Source organism: Cloeon dipterum, chromosome 2 (genome assembly GCF_949628265.1).
Source record: "Cloeon dipterum chromosome 2, ieCloDipt1.1, whole genome shotgun sequence".
Classification (NCBI taxonomy): Eukaryota; Metazoa; Arthropoda; class Insecta; order Ephemeroptera; family Baetidae; genus Cloeon; species Cloeon dipterum.
Genome location: NC_088787.1, coordinates 21,163,706 through 21,186,006, shown reverse-complemented (window position 1 = coordinate 21,186,006; position 22,301 = coordinate 21,163,706). Strand labels below are relative to the sequence as shown.

Genomic DNA, 22,301 nt, shown 5'->3' with positions numbered 1-22,301 from the left:
TTTGTGGCCGCTCACGATCCGAAAATGCCAAACAGGTGCATGACAACGGCACAATGTCTGTTTCCCACAGTTCAGCAATTTTTTTATGAATTTTATGATTTCAATATGAAAACCACCATACCTGCAATTGGAAAACACTTATTTGGTACTTTTTGCCTCTTTTTTTGTACTTGCTAATTAAATCAGGCTTGAAACATTCGGTACACATGTTACAACTTAAGCGGGACCAATTTATTGGTAAATAACGATGACGATACACTGTTTCCTGATCAAAGCTACGAATGATAAAAAAGCTTTTGAATTAACTGCCTTGCACAGGAGCAAAAACGCAAAGCACTCTCATTAATATTCATGGAAGAATAAACCAGAATAATTACCCGAATTCCGCTGCCAATTAGCTCATGCTGAATTGCTGCGTTTATATTTGTCGAATGCTAAAAAAGGTCGTTTAATTTAACGCAGCACTTAAAATCTTTCATTGCGTGGTTTTGTCCTAAAACCAAATTGCAAAAGAGTGAAAGAAGCTTTTAACTTTTTTCATAAGAAACAAAATGTGAACGAAAAATTAATGCAGTTCTTTATATGAGGCCGCGGAGTTGATCCCTTTAAAAGGGCGTTTTGCTTGAAAGAGTATAAAATTCAAAAGCCACGTTTCAACGGTACTTACGCGGAGCCGGCCTTGTTTGAACTTTGAGCGGATGAGTCCTTGTTCTTACCTGCAACAAAGAGAAACAAAGTGAGCGCAGAGGATTTAGCAGCTTTAACAAACAGAATTTAACCGGCCTTTAGAGGAGCTAGCGCGAGTCTTGCGCTGCTCTGGCACCGCGCGTATAATGACTTTTAGGCGAGAGAGGCTGAGTTATTTTGATGAGGAAAGAAATAACAAGATGTGATGGGGCTGGATGATGCTCGGCCCGTATAATTAAACAAGCAACACACTGCCATGATGCCAACTTCGCGAGCATCATCGCCGTTAAGAGTTGCTATAAACTTTCAAGATTCGCGTGTCGGCGGCACGACCGTCCAAATTATTTATTCTTTTCCACTCAGGCAGCCGGAATAATCGGATTTTTAACAAACTTGGCATGAAGAAGACGCGCAATTTCATTTCTGACTTTTCCTGAATTTGACACGCACCAAGGTAACTCTCGAGATTTACCGAAACGGAGATAATTAAACTGGGTGATTCTAAACTTCTGCGACAGAGCAGTAGCAGCAGTTGCTCTTTTGTTGAAATAAATTTTTAACCTTTTAATATACGCCGCTAAGCACTGCTGCGCGAAGCAATGAAATTCCGTCTTTTAGTGCGCTGCCGCCGCCCAACTTTCTAAGACACTCAACGCTCGTATTAAGTTAGTCAGGCTCTTCAGGCTGTTTTTCTGCCCTACTAACTAACAACTCGACTCGTCGGAATGGATCCTCTGTTCTCTTTCTCTGCAAATGAACTTTTCTCCGGGGCCCGTTTACTTTATTTATGAATACTGCGACGCGGTGCGTAGTTGAAAAGTGCGCACCGGTGTAATAATTCCGGCAACGGTCACCCGACTGTACCTTCGGCAAACTTCATATCTCGTCACTGTGCGAGTGTGTATATAATGGCATTAAAGATTAAAGCGTCCTTCCCCCACCGAGATGAAAAGCTTGCGAAACTGGCCCGCCGCTGTGTCAGGCAAGTTGGTTTCCTTGTGTTTACACTCGGGTATTTAGACGTTCAAACGAGGAACGTGGGCGGTGGTGTTGGTGGCGGGTGCTCAACACGATGTCAACTAAACTGAATGCACATGAATTTCAAAGATACTCTCTCGAAGCCAATTATCTTTCACGCAATGAAAGCATTAACACAGGAAGCAGCAGGTACATAATTAACTTCTATGCTGAAACTGAGAGGTGAAACCCGAACAACTTCTCCGGCAGGAGAGGGATCGAGGCAAAAATATCGCTCTGGGTTTAAACAAAATCTTAATTAAACCTATACACTCTGACATCAAAGGCTTCGTTACTGAGAAATTGTGGTACGGAGGCGTATCCTGTTGTTCTCCAAACGTTTTCTCCGCCTCGGGAATGATCTCATTATTGCATATCATTTCGGCACTTGGGAAAGCATCCTCATTTAGAAAATCGACTGAGAAAATGGCGTCAAGTTTGTGAGACTCAGCGGATCCAACTTGAGTGGTACTATCATGAAGATACGAAAACGAAAAAGGGCGGGTAAAAAGGGGATGACTGCATGATTAACACTTGATCCTGGAGGCAGCAATGCTTGCGCGCGATAAATTTAATGTTGTAAGTGATTTTATGCACTCTTTGTTGTTAAAAAATTACAAATATTTCTAAATGTTTACCTCCGAGACTGGAATCTGTTATGAGTGAATTATATTTTTAAATTAAAAGAGCTGGGAGTGATACAATTTTGTTTAGCAAAAAAATGCACTTCATAATTTTGTATTAAGCGTTGTTCATTGTACTTAAATTAAAAGCATACCTGCATAACTATATGACAGAGAAGCTCTTGTGTATACTGTATTTTGTTAACATTTGTGTCATTTTAGAAAATTAGATAACTTTCCTGTCGAATTTATTTTGGTTCATTTTAATATAACTGAAATTTTTTACTAAATTAATTATCCGACAAACCATTATTATACCTTCAACCTCTTTTGAGGCTCCCTAACGAGCTCGTTATTGTCCCTAGAGGATTGTTCCGACTTGTTTTCAAATGCTGGTACGCGCTCGATTTGAGAGGTGGCTTAAGCGGCGAAACAAATTCCGACGAGGCAGCTTAAATTTTGTGCCTCGGGGCGAGCAGCGGCGGCTTTCCACTGGAGGAAGGTAAACAAAGAGAGCGATTAAGACTCGGCGGATCCCTCATCCGCTGATGATCCTCTCTCTCTTGCTCTCTCTTTCTCTCTCGTGCGGAGGAAGCCAAAATAAATGAGAGCCACGCAAGCGAAAGAGCGAGGAAGCGTTCGCCTTGGCGGTGGTGGTGGCGGCTGTGGTCCTGCTCACATAACACACACATCTTCTTCCTCGGCGCTTTTGTTGCTGACATCGGAAACCAAGACAAAGTGCAGGCCGTGCACGCGAAAAGAGAAGAAATAAATGCAGATTCTGTCGTTTTGCCTCGCGGCGGCGAGAGGCAGAAAACAAGGCGAATTTATCACTCGCGCCGTCTGACACGCATATTTTTTGGCCCGCGCGCCCGAATAATTTGCGAGGCGTGAATGTGAATTGTGAAATATTAGGCCCGCTGGAAGAGATTTCCTCCGCCCGCCCGCCCAGCCCAGCCTCTCCTGCTCCCTCTCATCATAATAATTTCGGAAAAAAGGCGCCGCTTTCGGCTTCCCGGCGGCCCCAATTAAGCCGGCCGATAACTCATCCGTCGAGAGACACACGCCACGCATTTATTTTATTTTAAAAAGCCGCCGCGCGCTGTTGCTGTTAAGCACCCGCGCCGCACGACCTCTTGCTCTTTTTTATGTTGTTTCGAGCTGCCAAATCTTTAAGCCTCTTCCATCTGTAGGAAAATGGGCCGAGGTTCAGCTCTCCCATATTTCGCGTCACATTTATTATCCTCTCCAGAGGCGCACAGATAATATCAGCTGGGAAAAGTTGAACTGGAAAATGGGCCAATCGCAGCAATTCGTCGAAGAGAGAGCGCGAGACAAATGCTTTCGTTTCTTTTTCTCTCTCTAATAGTAGCACTTATTTTGTGGAATATTTTGCAGAAGTAGTAATTATGAGTAAACTCTGCCTATTGAAAAATGGAAATGAGATGCTCTAAATAAAACAAAAATGCCTGTTTTATCAGATAAAGTTGTATTTTTCAAAAGTCTAAAAATCAGAAATACAACCTCCCTGAGACCAAAAATCATCAAAAACATTTTGACCACGGTCACTGATAAGATTATAAGCCTGCCATGAGAGATGATTTTTTTAATAAAAACGACCGTTCTCTTTGCTACTTAGCTATTTACAGTTTCCACAACTTTAATAAATATGTAAATCTACGTGATGACTGCCACCAGTACTTCGAGGCGATTGATTCATATGTTTAAATTTCGCAACGAAAATGTTGGCAGTAAAATAATTGCCTCAAAAATACGCAATCCCTCAAAGATCGAGTAATTCTTTGATTTTTACATGTTAATTCTTGACAAACAAACAAAAAACTAGCGCAGCATCTCGACAGAAACAGGTATAGCACACAAAATTGCAATCAATTTACATTAATTTGCAGAGGAAAATAGAATATTAATAGGTCCCGAATCCATTTCCAATTATAAAGTTGGAGCTCTGCGGCTAGACACCAAAGTTTGGGGACACGCAAACAGATTCAATGCCTCATTGTGTACCTGTTCGATGTTCGAGTCAACACCTTCCGCCATTCATCACATACATCAATGCTTGCAGGCATTCGATCGAGATGAATATTCAGAAAGTTAGCCGGGGAGGTGTTGTTCATCCGCCATCGGCTGGAAGAGCGGCCGCTTTTGTGCTCTGATATGCCGCGTGTGGGTGTAGTATTATTTGTATTGACAAATCGCACCGTATCCGACACGCACAGCGACGCACGTCTGCCAGCACACCCGACAACAAAAAATGCCAATGAATCCCAACCCTCAAAATGTATCGAATCGATATTGTAGCCAAAATCTCCCTCAACCGGTTTCGCCGCCGGACGTTTTTCGGCGGAGGCGCGGAAATTGTTTTAAAGTGGCTGCGTGTGTATTCCTCGCAAGGCTGTGTGGGCGTTTTCCCACTTGTTTTCAATATTCGCTGCCGACAGTGTAGAAGGAGAAGGAAGCACGTCAAAGTGATGAGATTGCACGCACCTTGATGAAGTGAAGTAAGTTATGGTTCAATTTTTTGCCTCGATCAAGTTTATGAAAATTGCGGAGTTGATTCGAGCGATTCGAAAGCTGCTGGACCTTTTTAAACGATTTCAAATATTTACGTTATGTAGAAATAAATTCATGGAGAAACCAGTCCAGCCCGTTCCCAGCGCATTGTTGGAAAGCATCGGTATATTTTTTTGGAATTCCAGGGATCTATTACTGGCTTCCAAATGTCAGAGATAGCAAAAGAGGGTGTATTTTGTGACTCAATACTTCTCTTCACTGACTTCACTGCTAGAGGCACCTGCGTTGTAACTCGTCAAACTAATTCGGGTTTTAGAGAGCTTAAAAAGTTGATTAATGTCAATTCATAGTTTCCCTAAATTTGATCGTTTATTAAAAGCTCGTTCTTTTGTTTGAAAAGAGAATTCTCAATTAATATCCATCCAAATTTCAGACACATTTTTTACCAGTTTCATGTCCAACCGAGTTCCCATCATACCAGTCAATCATTTTAACAAGTTAAAAGTGGGGTCTAATTGGTTCCAAGAAGATTGGGTAGACGAAGGCAGCGCGGCTAATTACCTAATTAGCAGGGCAACCATTTTACAGCCTCCATCCCTAATGATCAAGTAATAATCGCGCACGCCGCTCCCAATTATCACGGTCGGTGCTATACCTGCTTTCTGCTTTGCACGCTGGAACTCTCGCTAATGAATGCGACATTGTTCACTTCGTAATCAAATCGAGCAAAATTACACGCTTTCCCGGACATTTATTATTCATATTAATCAGTCAAATTCAAGGAGATCTCTTTGAAATTCATTTCAATTTAATCTTTTAGGCCAATCGAGTCTGAATGCATTAAAAAAATGTATTCTCCAAACCAGCTCGTGTGTTTTATATCGTTTTCCAAGTAGGCACAATGAGTGAGAGAGTCAGTCAGTGGAGCGAGCCGTCGGCGATTCATCTAGATTAACGTTCAGCCAGCCGCAGCTATTATCGTCTCTGATTATTACTTTTGAATAACGATGGCGCTTTTCATTTCGAGGAGAGAAAGAAGGTTTTTCTACATTTTCCACACACACACACACACACACACACACACACACACACACACACACACACACACACACACACACACACACACACACACACACACACACACACACACACATAGCCAATGGGCAGAATTCGTTGGCCAAATATGGTACAGCGGCCATGATGCTCTGGCAAGACAAAAGAGAAAAATAATACTTTTGCCATCTCTGCGGCAGCTTCGAGTGGAAAACAAGAGCAGCGCGCATACTGTCGCTAATAATGTACTTTAAGACTTTGGGGCCCTCTTCGGGCTTAGCGAAATGTATTTTTCATTATGGCAAGAGCATTATACGAGAACTCGGTTAATTTTATATGTGCCTGCAGAAGCCAAGTTTTTCATTCAAGCGCTGCCAGAGCTGCTCCTTCTCTCGCAGAAAAGAGCGAATGTTCGCGTCACTCCGAGTTAAGGTCTAATGATTTATGGCCGCGCGCCGGCAGAGTGTGATATGAGCTGCTGCTGCTGCGTACTAGCCATTGCAATTAGTATTTTGGCCCCGAAAAAATGAGGAACGAAAACAATCACGCCGCCAGCAGTGAAAACGTTTTTCCTGCTTCGTTGGAATAATCATGCGATAAACAAATAGAAAAAAACGGAAAAGAAGAAAAACTCGCTGCTGCTTCAATCTTGCTGTCTTTTTGTTTGCCTCAGTCTGCTCTTGATTTTGCATACGAGCAAGATTCCATCTCGCGAGATTGCGAGAAACGGCGCGCCGCACGACAAAGAGTAGCACTTTCTGAAGAATTGCCAGTTTCATTTTGCTGAGAGAGGAGCAGCTTTCTTTCATTTTGCCGGCGCGTGGGAGTTTCACACACATGAGAAAAAAATATTCATCCTCACGTGTGAGAACGCGCACACTTCATATGAGGAGACACACAGCAGTCCAAACAGTTAATTCCACGTTTCTTTGAAGAAAAAACGTCAAAGAGAAGCTTTTGGCGTTTTGCTCGCTCGACTGTAAAGTGGACAAAGAGTAATATTTGCACTGCATTCTCGAGGACGTGTGGAGAGTTTTTTCCGCGACTCTTGAAAATTCGAATACGCCCGCTCCGCAATGGAAGCCACAACAGCATTTTTCCAGCGGCCCGCAAAATTGTATTCTGGACCGAAATCCGGTTAATATCAGTGACCACAGGGGCAAAAACGAGCGGTCGCTTTGTGAGCGAGGCAAATAATTCGGGCCGAGAGAGCAACATGCAAAGCAGCCGCCGTTTGTGGCGAAATGCAAACCGGAATTCATGCACGCGGGCCGCGTGCCAAAATTGGACAAGGAGAAACCGAGAATAAAGGAGGACGCGGACGCAAATGAGTGTCACAGATCTAGAGCAAAGTAATCACCGGGTTATCGACGCAGAAATAGCGTGACCGCGGCCGACGAGCATTAATTCAAAACGAGATTTAGATTTCGGAAAACACGGTAAAGTTGAACACAAAAAGGCATTCATAACTGAAAAAACTCGTCGGTGATGGGGGGAGAGTTCCCAGCTTTTCACTGTTTGTTTGGCGAATACAAAGGCGAAAAAGTCGAGAGCTGATTTTAATCAGGCTGAAAACGTCAGCGACAATAATTATGACCCGAGTTGTAAAGCGTAATCTCGGCTCGGCGAGCACAAATAAATAAAAAGCCTAATTAACGGGGCCGCCATTTGAAGAGAAGCATTTTTCCCTCGCTATTCATTGCAGCCGCGCACAATCTTTACAGCATCTTTTATTATTTGTTTGCAGCACGGCATGTGTAGAGCGCCGGCGAACGGAGAATGGATTTTTTACTGCATGTCGCGTTGCTCCTCGACCACCAGCAAACGCCTCCTCTGCGCGCGCTCTCTCTCTCTCAGTCAGTGTGTTGGCTGCTTGAATATTTTAATGAGATTCCAAGGGCTGCGCGCGTAGAAAGACAGGAGAATTGAATGAGCAGAAGAAAGCCTTCCGGGGAGCGCGGCATTTTTTCTCTCCTCCTTTCCTTACACACCAAGGAATGACTGAGAGGTTCTTCGTTTTCTTCGAACGCACTGTCAGCGGGGAAATAGGCACGACGGCAGTTTAATCAAAATATTCAGCTCAACAACTTCATTCTTTTTCAACGACTTTCATTCGCATCGCTCGCTTGTCATGAAAACTGTCGCGTTGGCCACCTTTAATTTCACTCCCGACTACAGAAAGGAAGAATTTAATATTGCCAAATATGGAGAATGCTCCTTTCACAATCAGTCTGGCGGAAATGGAAAAGCGTGACGAGGATATGACAATTTTTCTTTGCTATACCAACAATAATACCAAAAAAAAACATCGTTACAGTAATTTATTTAATGCGATTTAGACAAATATAATGCAATATGATATAATCATTTATAGATATATGTAGATTATATTTTTGTTTCAGTTTCAAAGGCGTTCCAGTTTAATGTATAGGCCCAAATAAAATAATTTTACCCTTTTGAGAACATTTTTTTAACAATATCCAAAATTGTCTGTTTGTTTTCTGTGTGTTCATTTTTTACTCATTTTAAGTTGAACATGTTCTGAAAAAATATGATTTTTGTTTTAGCTATCGTGCTAAAATATACTCTAAAAATTGGAATTTAGCTAAAAAATTACCTGGGCTATTTAAATTTCTGAGTATGGCTGCAAAGTGATCGTACTATTCAAGCAGTGAGCACTGCGTATCTCCCTATTGAAAATTTGATTTATTTCACCAGTAGGTAAATTTTCCTCATAATTCGCTCACGTTGGATAAATCGCGACGGAAAGGTATTAAAATTAAGCAAAAATATCAAAAATCATTATCCCGTTTTATTTTTTGAGCAATTTGGCTAGTTTTTAAATTTAACTGTTATATTACGGTATTAATTTGATTTTTAAACATTTTAGAGGTTAGTTAAAATTTAATTTAAAATTCTTGTTGATTTCCAAGTTGAGCAGTCACTAATTTCCACGTTATTTCTTTAATGCCTTGACGAAAAAACAACAAGGTTTAACGCATCCTGATGTTCAATTATATGTATTTAAATATTAGGCTTTGGTCTGGGCGCAATTTGCGTTCAACGCAGAGAAAATGTCTAATCCGCATGAGGCCAAGCATGAAAAGATTGCATTGAGAGCCGCAATAATCGTGAATCTCATCCCGGTGCTGGTGAACCTGCTTTTTTTGGCCGCGGCTATCATTGCAAAATCTAAAATATTCATATTCTATAGCGTATTCATGGCGGTCTCTGCTGGCTGGCTCCTCTTTTGTTCGGCGCCGGCGGCTCGGTAATGGTAATTGTAATACATGCGATGTTTGAGCACGACCGCAGGCTGTATAAATATTTAAAAGCATTCACACTGCTCGGCTCCTAATATCGCTTCCAAGCAGATAGTAATGAGATTCTGCCCGGTCTTTCTCTCTTCTTGCTTCCACGCGCCGGCTTTTTTCCTCCCACTTAAAATTAAGCGGCTTAAGAGAAAAGTTTATTAGCGCGCTGAATATTTCAACATTTGCAGTGCTCCTTGTGTCTCTTATCTGCCCTGCCCGCCAAACCGAAGCGCAAGCGACGACAAAGTAGTGCGATTCTGCGGCGCCAGCTGACGACAACCGCGCGCCGTCTCTTTATTCCTTCGTTCCGCAGAACACTTCCGTGAGCCACGAAAAAAAATCACTCCTGCTGATGAATAGCGGTGGTGGCGCGATCGACAATGGACCAGTTCCGGGAAAGAAGTGTTCATGGAAAAGTTGATGATTTCTAAACACCTTCCGCCCTTTTGCAATCAGAGAGCTCTTTGATTAAAACAATAGCTCAAAATTTGCTAAATATGAATAATTCATTCCGTGTACGATACTATTAAGGAAATCATCACTACTCTGTCATTCTTATCAAAACAAATTTGAAAATGAGCGCATTTTAGACTTTCGGAAAGGCATCCTTGATCATAGCATTAATTATAGAAATTATGGGATCTAGAAAAACTAGTAATTTTATCAACATTTATGTTCAGTAAATACTGAGATGAACCGGAAAATTTGAATATTTCTTTCAAAAAGCCAGCACTATGACAAATTAATCACTTACAATAAAGAGTTTTTTAAACTTCAATTAATTTCAGTGCTTGCTGGAAGTATGTCCTTAAAATTAATGTTTGTTTTTCTAGTTTGCATATTTCCTACGTCATTTTGTTATAATTGAGGATGTATTTCCGTAGTAAGTGCGAGCAAAGTAAAAGTTATTTTGATACTCACTTTTAATCGCGAACCTCCAGGGTGTTTGAGACAATGAACGGATGGTGCCAGCGTATACTTACGATTGCAAATCTCTTTTCGCTTTTTTCCTTTTAATGTGCTTGAACCAACAATTGGTTCGCATTTTGGAAGCGCCTTAAAATCGTTATTAACTGGTAGCACCATCTACTGGCGGCTTAGAACACCATGGGGCTTTTGGAGATAATATTTGTCAATTATTTCTGAAAAACTTCTAAAAATGTAAAAGCTTACATGAGAACCAAAACCTCGTTTCAGAGAAGTAAAAATCAATAGTTTCCATTGACCTAGAAAGAGGTTTCAACCAGCAAAAATTGTAAATCAGCCTTAGAGGTCTCAGGTCGTGGAAATCAAACCGAAGCGTTTTAAATCACTTTCGGCATAGCAGCTTCTACCCGGTTTCCAGGCCCGATGCCGCTTACGAATCTCGCCATCCATCAATCTTGGCGGCAGCAGTGGCAACGTCACGACAATTGTCTTCTGTTAGGCAGGAAGAAGTGGAAAACTTTTTCCCGCATGCATTTTACCCCTCCTGCAGAGCAATTTGAAAATTTGTAACCGTGCGGCGTTCATTCATCAACTACGAGAGGGCAAACTTTTTGCTCTACTTATGTGACCATTGTTTCCTTTTAATAATTTCCTGAGCACACGCTCGAACAAAGAGCAAGCCGAAAGAACGCGAATCGATTTTATGTAATTTCGTTAGTCGGTTGGTTGTCCGCATCAATTCGCACTGACTACGTTCGTTCGGTCTGCGTGCGGAATACATGTATCAGTAATTGAGCCTGGCCAGCGCCGGACAGCGGCTGGTTTATAAAACTGACGACGCGATTTATTTATACAGAGGGTGTCCGTCCGTCCGTCCGCTCGCTCCGAGCTTTTCGATTGACGCCAAACGATGTATCGTTAAAGATAACGAGTCCGCGTCTTTCTTTTCCGCTTTCTGTCTCTCTAATGGCGTCTACCCGCGTGGAAATTTATCGCGTGACTCCTCGCAGTTGAGAAATTTCCCAATCGCAGCGTGTAATTAGCTCGCCGGTAGAGGCGAAAAGTGTATACATTCACTGTCAAAGCTGCCACGGTTTCGCAATTTCGCCCAGCGTCGAAAGGAGATTAATTAATTCGGCGAGCGTTGCAGGCGAGCGAGCGAGACTTTCCTTTTGAATCGACAGATGACGCAGATGCGTACTTTGTGCCGTCTGTTTGCTGTCTGTTCAAACGTCGAATTGGCTTTGGTTTCGAATGAACACTTGCCAATGGAATTATATAGTTTATTTGATCAATCTCTGATAATTTGATTACGTTAATTTCATAAACCATGGAAACCATGCATGGATTCTACTCTCCTTTTTTTCTTTGTCGTATGGAATATATTGACTCTGATTATTAACTTCTGTACAATATGAGCTACCAAAGAGTAGAAAATATGAACATTTGTTCAAGATACTGTATTACCAAACTATTCGTAAATATTTATTTAAGAAACTTCCTCCATGCATCATTAACTGTGTTTCAAGAACTACTTTCAGCTGTCTATTTGATTAAACTACGCTTCAATTATTGCTCAAGTGGAATCTATAAGAAAACGCTAATTAGTTTGATTATGATATGCGTTGATTCCACAATATTTAACAACCACAACTTGTTAACAAGAATTGCGCATCTTATAGGCAAATAGGGTGAAAGTTATGTGTTCGATATTATTATGATAATGAGTTTCAGTGATTTTTTATTATTTCCTCCTCCTGTGGAATTGTTCTGAGAAATTCGAAAACAAACACTGATTCAATTGGTGCAGTGGTTGCTATAATGATAACGATTGTTGTTGAATCTAATTGTAAGCTTTATCAGAATTTGACCTTTCGACATTCCAAACGAAAATTGCCGAGCAAGCAACACCAGCGATTTTATTGCAAAACACGCATCACGGTTTTGTTTTTTTCAAAAATGAATTGCAAGCGTTCGCTCGGCTGCTGCCATTTGCGGATGAAATTCGCGCTGAAACGAATGTGGCCATAAAAATGTTGGGCGCGGCACTCAATCATCCGATTCAGCCGATTCGGGCCTGGTGAAAAACAAAAAGTTTCGCTCCCTTTAAATCACTTATTTCTTCATTCGACGAGAAAAAGTGAAGTCGCGGCAACCAGTAAATTTAGCCGCGCGCTGGAAGAGAGAGAGAGTGAGATACTTTCTTTGCGGCATTAGAGCTGAGCATAAAGAGGATCAGCCGGAGAGGAATATTTTTATTGACTGGGCGGTTTGCTCTGCAACTGGCTAGATCCAAGCTATACGTGAGCCCTTCTCAAGAGGGTGCATGCTGCTTGTTCTTAATCCCAGCACACGCTCACAAATGCTCGTGTCTCTGCAGTATTGACGACACGTGCCTCGGGTGCAAAACAGCACGGCCACTTTGTTGCCGCGCTCGCTCGCTCTCTTGCAGAAACAACCAATTTTGTCAACCAACAGATACTATTGTGCATCGCAAAAATACGGCTTCCCACGCAGTGAGAGAATAAGAAAGTTGGCCCGTTCGCAATATGAATAGAGCCATCGAGGTGTTTTGGGGCTGAAGGGCTTTTATTCTGCGATTTGTTTTGTACTCTTTGACCAAAATTCGATAGCAACGGATATTTCAAAATGCCATATATGAGTAAAAGGTGGTCGAATAAATGGATTGTAGTAAGATCTAATCAATTATTTTGTTTTTCGAAATTATAAGTATGCTCTCTTTGTTAGTTGTGTATTCCTTCAAAATAAATATTTTGCAGTTTTTTTCGTTTCTTCGAGACTAAAGAAAATTTTTAAATAGAATTCAGACGCCGAGAACAAGAAAACTGTTAGAAAAGAGGATTGCAATGCTTCTAGAAAAATACGAGTTTTTCGCTCCCCTTTATAGCATACATCTTGATCCGATTCCTTTCGATAAAAGGTTGTTTTTTATTGGCTTTTGAAAACATTTGCGACGCGTTTTATTTCCTCTGCCTCCCTCGTTGTGAAAAGCAGTGCAGTTTTCATAACACATAGCATCGATCGCTCTCGTCTGATCAAAAGAAAGCAGTTTCATCAACACGTTCCCAATTAAAAAGTCAAAGCGTCGTAAATTTCCATATTTCTCATCACCAGCGGCGGCAGCAGCGCGGCACAAAAGCAGCACACCCTCTGATCTTTTCTTTTTATTATTATTATTTAGCACCATCGCTGTTGGTTTGTTATGTAGTTGTTGGTCGGCAAAAAGCAACAATAACCCGGCAACAACCGCTCGCGAAGCCTCTTACAAAGAGCTCGGGCGGCGCACTCACATACACACACACACAGATTATCTACCGAGTTCATTGCCTCGACACAAAAGACGACCTCTGAATCAAGCACACGCCTCCACCGCTATCAATATCTGGATTCGCTAAGAAAGAGTCCCGTCGTCGTCTGCTCTGTGCATGTGAAGAGATAAAATCACCTTTGTTGCATGCTTGGCTTTTTTCTCCAAGTGAGGCAGGGCGTCACACACTGTGTGCGGCTTGTTACGACACCCACCGCGCACGCCAAAGTCACCGCATCAGCACACTTGCATTATTACGTATGAGGCGCGATAATAATCCGATTCCGTGTTCCAGTAGGACGAGTGCGGATCAAATGTGTGGGCGCGGCAGGCATTTTTCTCGTTGCTGCAGCTAATTCTATTTCAGATTGTGTCAACCCGTCACCGGCAAAATTGATATGCCGTCTGCATCCCAGGGGATTTTTATTTTTCCCGCTGCAACGCTCTGTTATCCGCTACATGCACACAAATAAAACTGCAAATGGTTGTGCATCGCGGTAATTTGTTTGAATAAACGTTTGAGCGAGAAAAATGCGGGCGCAAGTGCAATCATTCCGTAGATTCCAGTAAAATGCAGGCCTTTTTTACTCTCAAAGGAGTTATATTTTATGATTTCTAGAGTTAGAAATTCAAAAGACGGTCGAATTTTTCTCTGCGCATCAGATTTAACCTAAGATATGAAATTGGAACGTAATCCCTCAATTTTAGATATATCGAACAACTGTTATATCGTTTTAAACCATTGCTGAAAATCATGGATTTTATTAAAAAAAAGGCAAATCCTTTCCTCCCAGCCTAATATTCACTAAAAATGTCAGACAGCCCGTGAAAAAAGAAATTCAATTCAGTCAAAATAATACTGTAGAGAATGAAACTATTAACTGTCAAATAAAAATATTACACTTTCCTAATTTTGTTAAAAATGAGTGATTACGGCTTTAAAAAAAAACATGAGGCTCCATTATACATAAAAGTTTATGCGTTGTAGAATCACATTTCATCTGATTTCTAGAATGATCACCTCTCATAAAGAAATCGGAGAAGATGTCCTATTTTTTGGTGCTGTTTCCAAGTTTTCCTGTCATTCGATGCGCAATTAAGACACCTCGACGGTGGAGGAGGTAAACAAAATGTGGAGTGACGTGGACGTGAGACAACATAATACCGCAAATGAATGACATGTGTGTGTTTGTGTCGCACAAGCCGCATTATTAGAATGGCAACAAGTAACGTACGTACACATGCATTCATGCTGTCACTCCACTTGTCTCGGACATAAAATTCAATTACGAAACAGTAGCAGCAACAGCAGCAGCCTTTTCTCTTCCTGTTTTGTTCAGCCGACAGCGGCGATCTGCTTTTCCAGCCGGTGCTCGCGGAAAAAGTCGATTCGCTGTGCAGAGCTGTTCAAGGATGATTAATTAATTTCGAGACATTGAGTTCGACGCGCTCAAAGGGGGAAAATACGAGCGTTTGAGTGGTTGGCGAAGGAGAGGGAAAAAGAGCAGGCGAATCCCGAAGCAAAAGTCAAGCGGAGTCAAGTAGCGATGTAATAATAATAAAGGCCGCTGCTGCTGCCGGGGAAGAGAGCTCAAAGTTTGCTCGCAAAAAATGCCACAAGTGTATGTTGGCTACTTCTGGCCCGCTTGCACGTCGCCGGCCAATTTATTTATTAAACACACAGCCCTTGGTTGGACTGCAGCACTGCGACTCTTAACGTACTTTCACAACGTTCGCATGCTCTCGTCGAAATTGTTGAGAGTAAAAAACTTTTTGCAACTCAAGTGACGCTTCGATGGATGGAAATTTTGAAAGTGCTTCAGCTTTCAATAGGGTTTGTACGATTGTCAATATGATACGATTTTTTCCACGGCCGTTTTTGTACAATAGGAAAAAACAGCATGAAATGTTCAGTATTTTCTAGACGATAGCAGTATCACTCTTATCACTAAAATCCATGACAAATTATCGAAAAGTGCAGGTCATAAGTTGATAAATCATTCCTTAGTTGACTCCAATATTATTAATTATTTGATTTCTGGGCATGAAATGACTGGTTTAAGTCTTTGAAAAATAAAAATTTTAAGGGAGATTATTCAAAAGTCATTTAAATTTCAAAAATTTCCTATTTAACTGAGCAGTTATTCGCGAGATTGGAGGTGGATTGGACGCGATTTTTCAGCGTTGAAATTTTTATGTGGCAGTCATATTTGCTTAAAGTACTTGTTAATAGATGGTGAAATTCCAAATTTGAAGCTCGGGAATGGGGGCGTTCCCTATTTTTTCGGTATCTAAAAAATACCCGAAAAACAAATTGTGTTAATGAATTGAATACTGCAACTCTTGACTGCATTGAGGTATCACCTTGAAATTTTCACTATCCAACCTAGTTTTTGATCCTGAACAACTTTTGCATTTACAAAAAATTCGCAGGTCGAAGGTCAAGGTCACCTTTTGCGACCTTTTTTTGAAAATTCAAAATTAAGGGATGATAGCCCCCTACGATGTTTTTGGGGTTCATGGCTGAAATGTAGCCCGTGAAATTCTACACAAGTACACCAAGTTTCATAGGTGCAATCGCGATACTTTTGCTGCAATTCGAATTTGAAGTTTGAAAACCGGCTTGAGGCCGCTTTACCGCGCGTGGACTTTGAGCAGCGAGCTCACCTCTTGTTCTTCAAATTGATTTTTTTCGCATTTCACTTGCTTAGAAACACCAATGGGGCCTCGGGTAGACCAAGGAAGGTCAAAATCGACCTTCAGGGTCTGTTCCTGACGTGACCCTGAGATCCGAAATATCGAAAATTTCCAATTTGATCGAACTTGGTGTCCTTTAATAGGTTTTCACCACCGTAGAGCTCAAATATACAGCCAAAACTGCCGAATGACAATCCTGAAACCGGTTCTTGAAATAATTGTGGTAGACATTCATCCAGACGTGATGTGAGAAATGGTCAAAATTTTGAAATTTTTAATTATGAAAAGATACTTCTTATTTGCACATATGAAGTATAATATGTGCTGATAATAAAGGATCTTATATGCTTAATACTATGAAAAAATGTTATTAAATGCAAGAACAAATAATCTACTTTTAAAAACTAAAAAAATTTGTTTCCTTACATTTTTAAGTAAAAATTTTAAAGATGTAATTTATTTGTTATTGCTCTAAATAAATTTGTTAACTTTGTAAAAAAAAACGATTGGTTTTTTTAAAACTCAATATAAATTTCGTGTGTACAAAACAGAAGAATCTTTTCATACATTAAAAATTTCAAAATTTTGACCATTTCACACATCACGTCTGGATGAATGGCTACCACAATTATTTCAAGAACCGGTTTCAGGATTGTCATTCGGCAGTTTTGGCTGTATATTTGAGCTCTACGGTGGTGAAAACCTATTAAAGGACACCAAGTTCGATCAAATTGGAAATTTTCGATATTTCGGATCTCAGGGTCACGTCAGGGACAGACCCTGAAGGTCGATTTTGACCTTCCTTGGTCTACCCGAGGCCCCATTGGTGTTTCTAAGCAAGTGAAATGCGAAAAAAAATCAATTTGAAGAACAAGAGGTGAGCTCGCTGCTCAAAGTCCACGCGCGGTAAAGCGGCCTCGAGCTGGTTTTCAAACTTCAAATTCGAATTGCAGCAAAAGTATCGCGATTGCACCTATGAAACTTGGTGTACTTGTGTAGAATTTCACGGGCTACATTTCAGCCCTGAACCCCAAAAACATCGTAGGGGGCTATCATCCCTTAATTTTGAATTTTCAAAAAAAGGTCGCAAAAGGTGACCTTGACCTTCGACCTGCGAATTTTTTGTAAATGCAAAAGTTGTTCAGGATTAAAAACTAGGTTGGGCAGTGAAAATTTCAAGGTGATACCTCAACGCAGTCAAGAGTTGCAGTTTAGTATTCATTTACAGAATTCGTTTTTTGGGTATTTTTGAGATACCGAAAAAATAGGGAACGCCCCTATTCCCGAGCTTCAAATTTGGAATTTCGCCATCTATTAACAAGTACTTTAAGCAAATATGACTGCCACATAAAAATTTCAACGCTGAAAAATCGCGTCCAATCCACCTCCAATCTCGCGAATAACTGCTCAACTATTTAAAATTTGCAACAATATTAATACAAACCTGAGCTGGAAATCTCTGAAGAAATAAACTTCTAACATCCGAGTACGCCATTGATGCCTAAACGTTGAGTTGATGTTGATATAAAAAATAGAAACCTTGTGCAACATCTAGTCACACGTCTTCTAAAAATATTATAGAGGTACCATGTTCTTTTCTTTTTTTAAGTAATTATTCTGTTTATTAATTTTTAGGTTTCTCATATAGAACAATTGATGCTAAAATTAAATCAGAAGTAGAAGGGAAGTTTCCTTCAAGGATATTCGTTTGAGGAAAACTAAAAAAAAAGTTGATTTTTCATCGCCTGCCCAAAAACAAGCGAAGAAAAGGGCGTTTATTTAAGTAAAAATACACTGGACTGTCTTTTTGTTAATTATTCGCTTATATAACTTTCAGAGCGTCGATTCAATCAGGGTCAGACTGTCTCCGCAACATAAAAAATCTGCTGGGAAACAATGGGTAAGGTAAACCGGATTACATGCGTCAATTTCGCCTCGTGCACGCACCAATTCCCGAATTCCCACGCCCGGTGCATGGAAAACACGCGGCGTCGTTATTATTCCAAAAGTTTGGCTCGAAACAAAGTTTTCCCCCCGACGACGGATGAGTAATAATGATAAATGGCGGGCGGTGCGATTTCCAGCAGGTGCGCGCTCACTCGCCCTTTTTCATTTTTTGAATAATTAGCCGAGTGTTTCGCAGAATTCCGCCGTGTGCCGCCGCGTAAGATTAATGAATGGGTCGTCCGGCCGGCCGGCCATGATGACAGAGATGTGCTCCGGCTTTGACGCGTTTTCCAGCCCAGCGGGGTGATTAAAAAAATGTATGTACGAATGTGTGTCCGTCCGTGGATGAACCCGCCCCCTTTTCCGCCGCCGGTGCAACACGCAAGATGGGGGCAATTACCCTTTTCACGCAGCGCAGCCGGAAATATTTTCCGTTCCGACGCGCGGTGCGGCATTTTTTGGCCGACCACAAATCACCGAGACGGACGTGGAACCTCTTCTCAAAGTCACGCACTTCAGCAGAAAGTATGAAATTAAAGATTGAAATAAAATTTTGCTATAAATGTAAGGCTTTGGTAAAATAATTTTTTACTCAAAACATTTTTTACTTCCGACGTTATAATATATCATCTGAGCAGTTCCTCTCGTCCTTGGCCCTTGGCTGTCGCAAGCGAGAGCGTATCTCACTGTGAGCAAAGTGCAAGCCGCAAGGCAAAAGTGGGCTCCGCAAATAGCCGGCAGTGTGGCAGGTCGGCTGCATTTTATGCTGCACACGACATGACAGCATCCGCGCCGTCAAATATGCATGAGCGTCCTTAGGGGTGCAATTCTACACGATGTCCTGCGCCGGCCAAACAAGCGAGCCGGCGAGTGACGTCGTAAATAAGCCGACGAGCTGCCCAGGGCCAAAGGACAACGCATCTGGGCTTTCGTTTGCGTCTAATGAAACAATGATTGCACTGACGGCTCTGCGGTGAGCCATTCTGGCCGCTTTTGCCGCCCTCGAATCTTGCAAAGTGGCCGTAAACTGGAATTGGTGCTTTCAAATTCGCCTCGATGCTTCAAACACGTGTGAATAATAAACCAGTTGGACGTCGAACTTTGCCGCGACGGACACAAAGAAGGAATTTGTGTAATGTTGCAACTTGTATTGACCCTAAACTGTTGATGTGTTCACGCTCACAATCAGGGGCTGTTTCCGATTTTAAGGAGGGCGTTGCATGCAAAGACAATGATCTGCTTTAGTGATTTGTTTTAGCATAACATATTTTAATTGAATTAACTTTAAAAGAACGCTTTATCCCTCCAAATTAAACAATAAAAATCGAATGTTTATGTTTTTACGAATCAATCGATCTAATTTAAGACCAGGAGACATTCAGTTAGGCATTAATGTTCGTTTACTGGGATTTCTGTAAACAGTCACCACTGGAGAGGGTGTAATTCACATGAATTTTTCCCCAGAAAATTGAAAAAGAAGGCGTGGCATGGGTCGTCAAACGCGATAAAAGAGTAAAATTGGACGTTTTAACTGAGATTTTCAGGTAAAATCCTGATTAAATTATCGATTAACTAGCTTTGCAGAAATATTCACAAGTACTCGATTTTCAAAATACTTAAAAACTCATTTGATTAGCTAACCATATCGATAATCGGTTTTGTACATCCCTGATGGTGGTTGACAAAGTTTGGTGGTCTTCTTGGATACGCATTGTCTTCTAACTTGAATGTCTATTGACGTCAATGTGAGCTTTCTTCCTGTCGTTTTTTGGTTAAGAAAACAAACCAGCGTTTAAACGATTTTAAACTGGCGAAAGGATTGGGTGGACCGAGATAGAAAGACACTACGTTTGAACGAGCCTCTCGGGCTCTTTGATCACTCGGACCGGAGCTAAGCTCTTCTGCGCCGCGAATCAAAGCAAGGAGTGGCTCAAGTGCGAGCGTTTGAATGCAAACTCTTTCGCCGGGTGCAAATCGCACTTTCGAATGGAAAGATCGTCGCTTTGAGCTACCAAGAGATAAACTAACTCAGTACACGAACAAGAGACGATATAGGGAATGCATTCATGTGGTCGGTCAATGGCCGTCTGACTTATCATCAACAGCAGAGGCGGAGAATGTATTGAAATCCAATATGATATAGTATGGTGGGCGACCGCAAATATTTCGGACGCGGAGACCGCCGACTTTTCACCGTCGGGTGAAATTTTAAGCAGCTGCTGCTGTTGCTCTTTACTGCCGAGGTTGCTGGCAACAAATTCATTGCACCCGGTGCGCAATTTGCGGTCTCATTTTGCACCTTGCTGAAAATACGCTCCAGATAAATGTCCGCCGGCAGCCCACTTGCTTATTTAGCACGTGCGGCTCGATGTCACTCGTTTTTTAATTGAGATTTGCTTGCCATGCGGAAGGAAAAGTTTTGCTAAGAGCGCTGCATTTCTCTTCGTGATTCTACATGATTTCGCGCCAAAAGCCATGCTCTTTTGTGAAAGCAGCGCAAGACCCAAAAAAAGTTAATAAACTATTTTTTACTGGATTGTTCGTAGGTAAAATGAAGAACAATAATATTCATTTGATGCCTATGGTTTAGGGGAGGAAATTGGGATGATTGTTATGAAAATATATTTGTTCTTTCGTACTGAATCCTTAAAAGAGTTGTAAACCGATTATAAATGTTAAGAAGATGTACCACATTGTTAAGGTGTTTCCTAATTAAAATTGACTTGAGAGCAAAGAAGAAAAACCTATTGTCTCAGTATGAAATGAAAAAGATTAAAGCCAGAAAGTGCCTTTGTTATATATAATATATACCAAAGACTAGATTTAAACAATTCTGAAAAAAACGTAAGAGCATTAGAAATCACAAACTTAATTAGTGATTTCGTAATTAGCTTTTTGTACACTTCTATAAAAATGCAACGTCACATTTTTTTAACAAATTGAAAAAATCACAAAGAAATGGACAAGAATTTTAAGTCTGAATTTCAAATTGAGGTATCCGCAAATTCTGGTTAACATCGAATGCATCGCTCTTCACAAACAGTTCAAATTTGAGGAACGTCCATATGTTCACTTTAAAGTGCACTTCAAATTAATCAAGCATAATGTAATTAAACACACCTCTCACCCGCTCATTAAACGCAGTCACCCCTTCCTCCTCAGCATGGGATCCCACGCACTGCGAATATCCACCCATAAACTTTAATTATCGCGGCTGAGTCTGGCGTTCGCTCTTTTTGCACTATCCACCGCAGCTAGGCTCTTCTCCAGCCGCGTGGAACGGAAAGAATTGCGTGTGCACTCGAGCCGATTACGCACCTCACGCGCGAAGAATGGAGTTCTGCTGTCGGGTGCCCTCCATTCAGTCCGCAATCACTTTTGCCCTCTCCACCCGATACATTTTTACCCCCATTGTGTGCGATCGCGTTCGCCTGCGAATACAAAAATGCGGTGAAAGGCTTTCCGACTAGAACCGATTGTATTGGATTCGGATGCGACGGAGCGACTATTGAGTGTCACCAAGGTGAATCAAATTCGAACACGAAAATTAATTTTTATTTGCCCTCACATATCGACAGAAGGAGATTTTTTGATGTTTCCACTTGTTGGTTTATATTTTCAAGCCATGGATGAATGAATAAACTGTTGGTTATACACCCCAACAGCGTGGTGGTTTATTCCGGTTTTTAACACACCAATAAATTATATTTTTGACTGTCCATGCAATTTCTTAATAGGGAAATAAAGTTTTTCTATCCATATTTAAAAATAATAAGTGAAGTGCATTTAAGAAACAAAAACTGGACACTCCTCGGTGAAAGTCGTCATTTATTTATTTACTAACTTTGGCGGTAAACTACAGCTTTCTCCATTTATGCAGGAGAAATATTAAGTTAGTAAATTTTAATTTAAAAGTGAGAACAAATTATATTGTGTAAATTTACTGTTTGCATTCATTCTGTTTTATCACTCTACGAAATAGGACAGCAGTTGACAGCTGAAACTACAGTGAGAAAATAATTGAAGCATCTTTTTATCAGGATTATCCGGGGTTTTTTCATCCTCTATGAACGAATCCTCAAAGAGCATGGCGCCTCTCAGGTCAGTAACAGGGCCAAAGAGTGTCACGACACGCCTCCTTTATCTACATAACGAAAATTGGTGTTAATTTGTGCC

At 41.1% G+C, this 22,301-nt stretch overlaps 1 protein-coding gene across 1 annotated transcript in view; it reads right to left on the bottom strand.

Moving 5' to 3' along the window:
• The window catches only part of LOC135936295 (protein amalgam-like), a 208,767-nt gene that overhangs the window by 128,735 nt on the left and 57,731 nt on the right, over nucleotides 1-22,301 (bottom strand). The window lies entirely within an intron of this gene.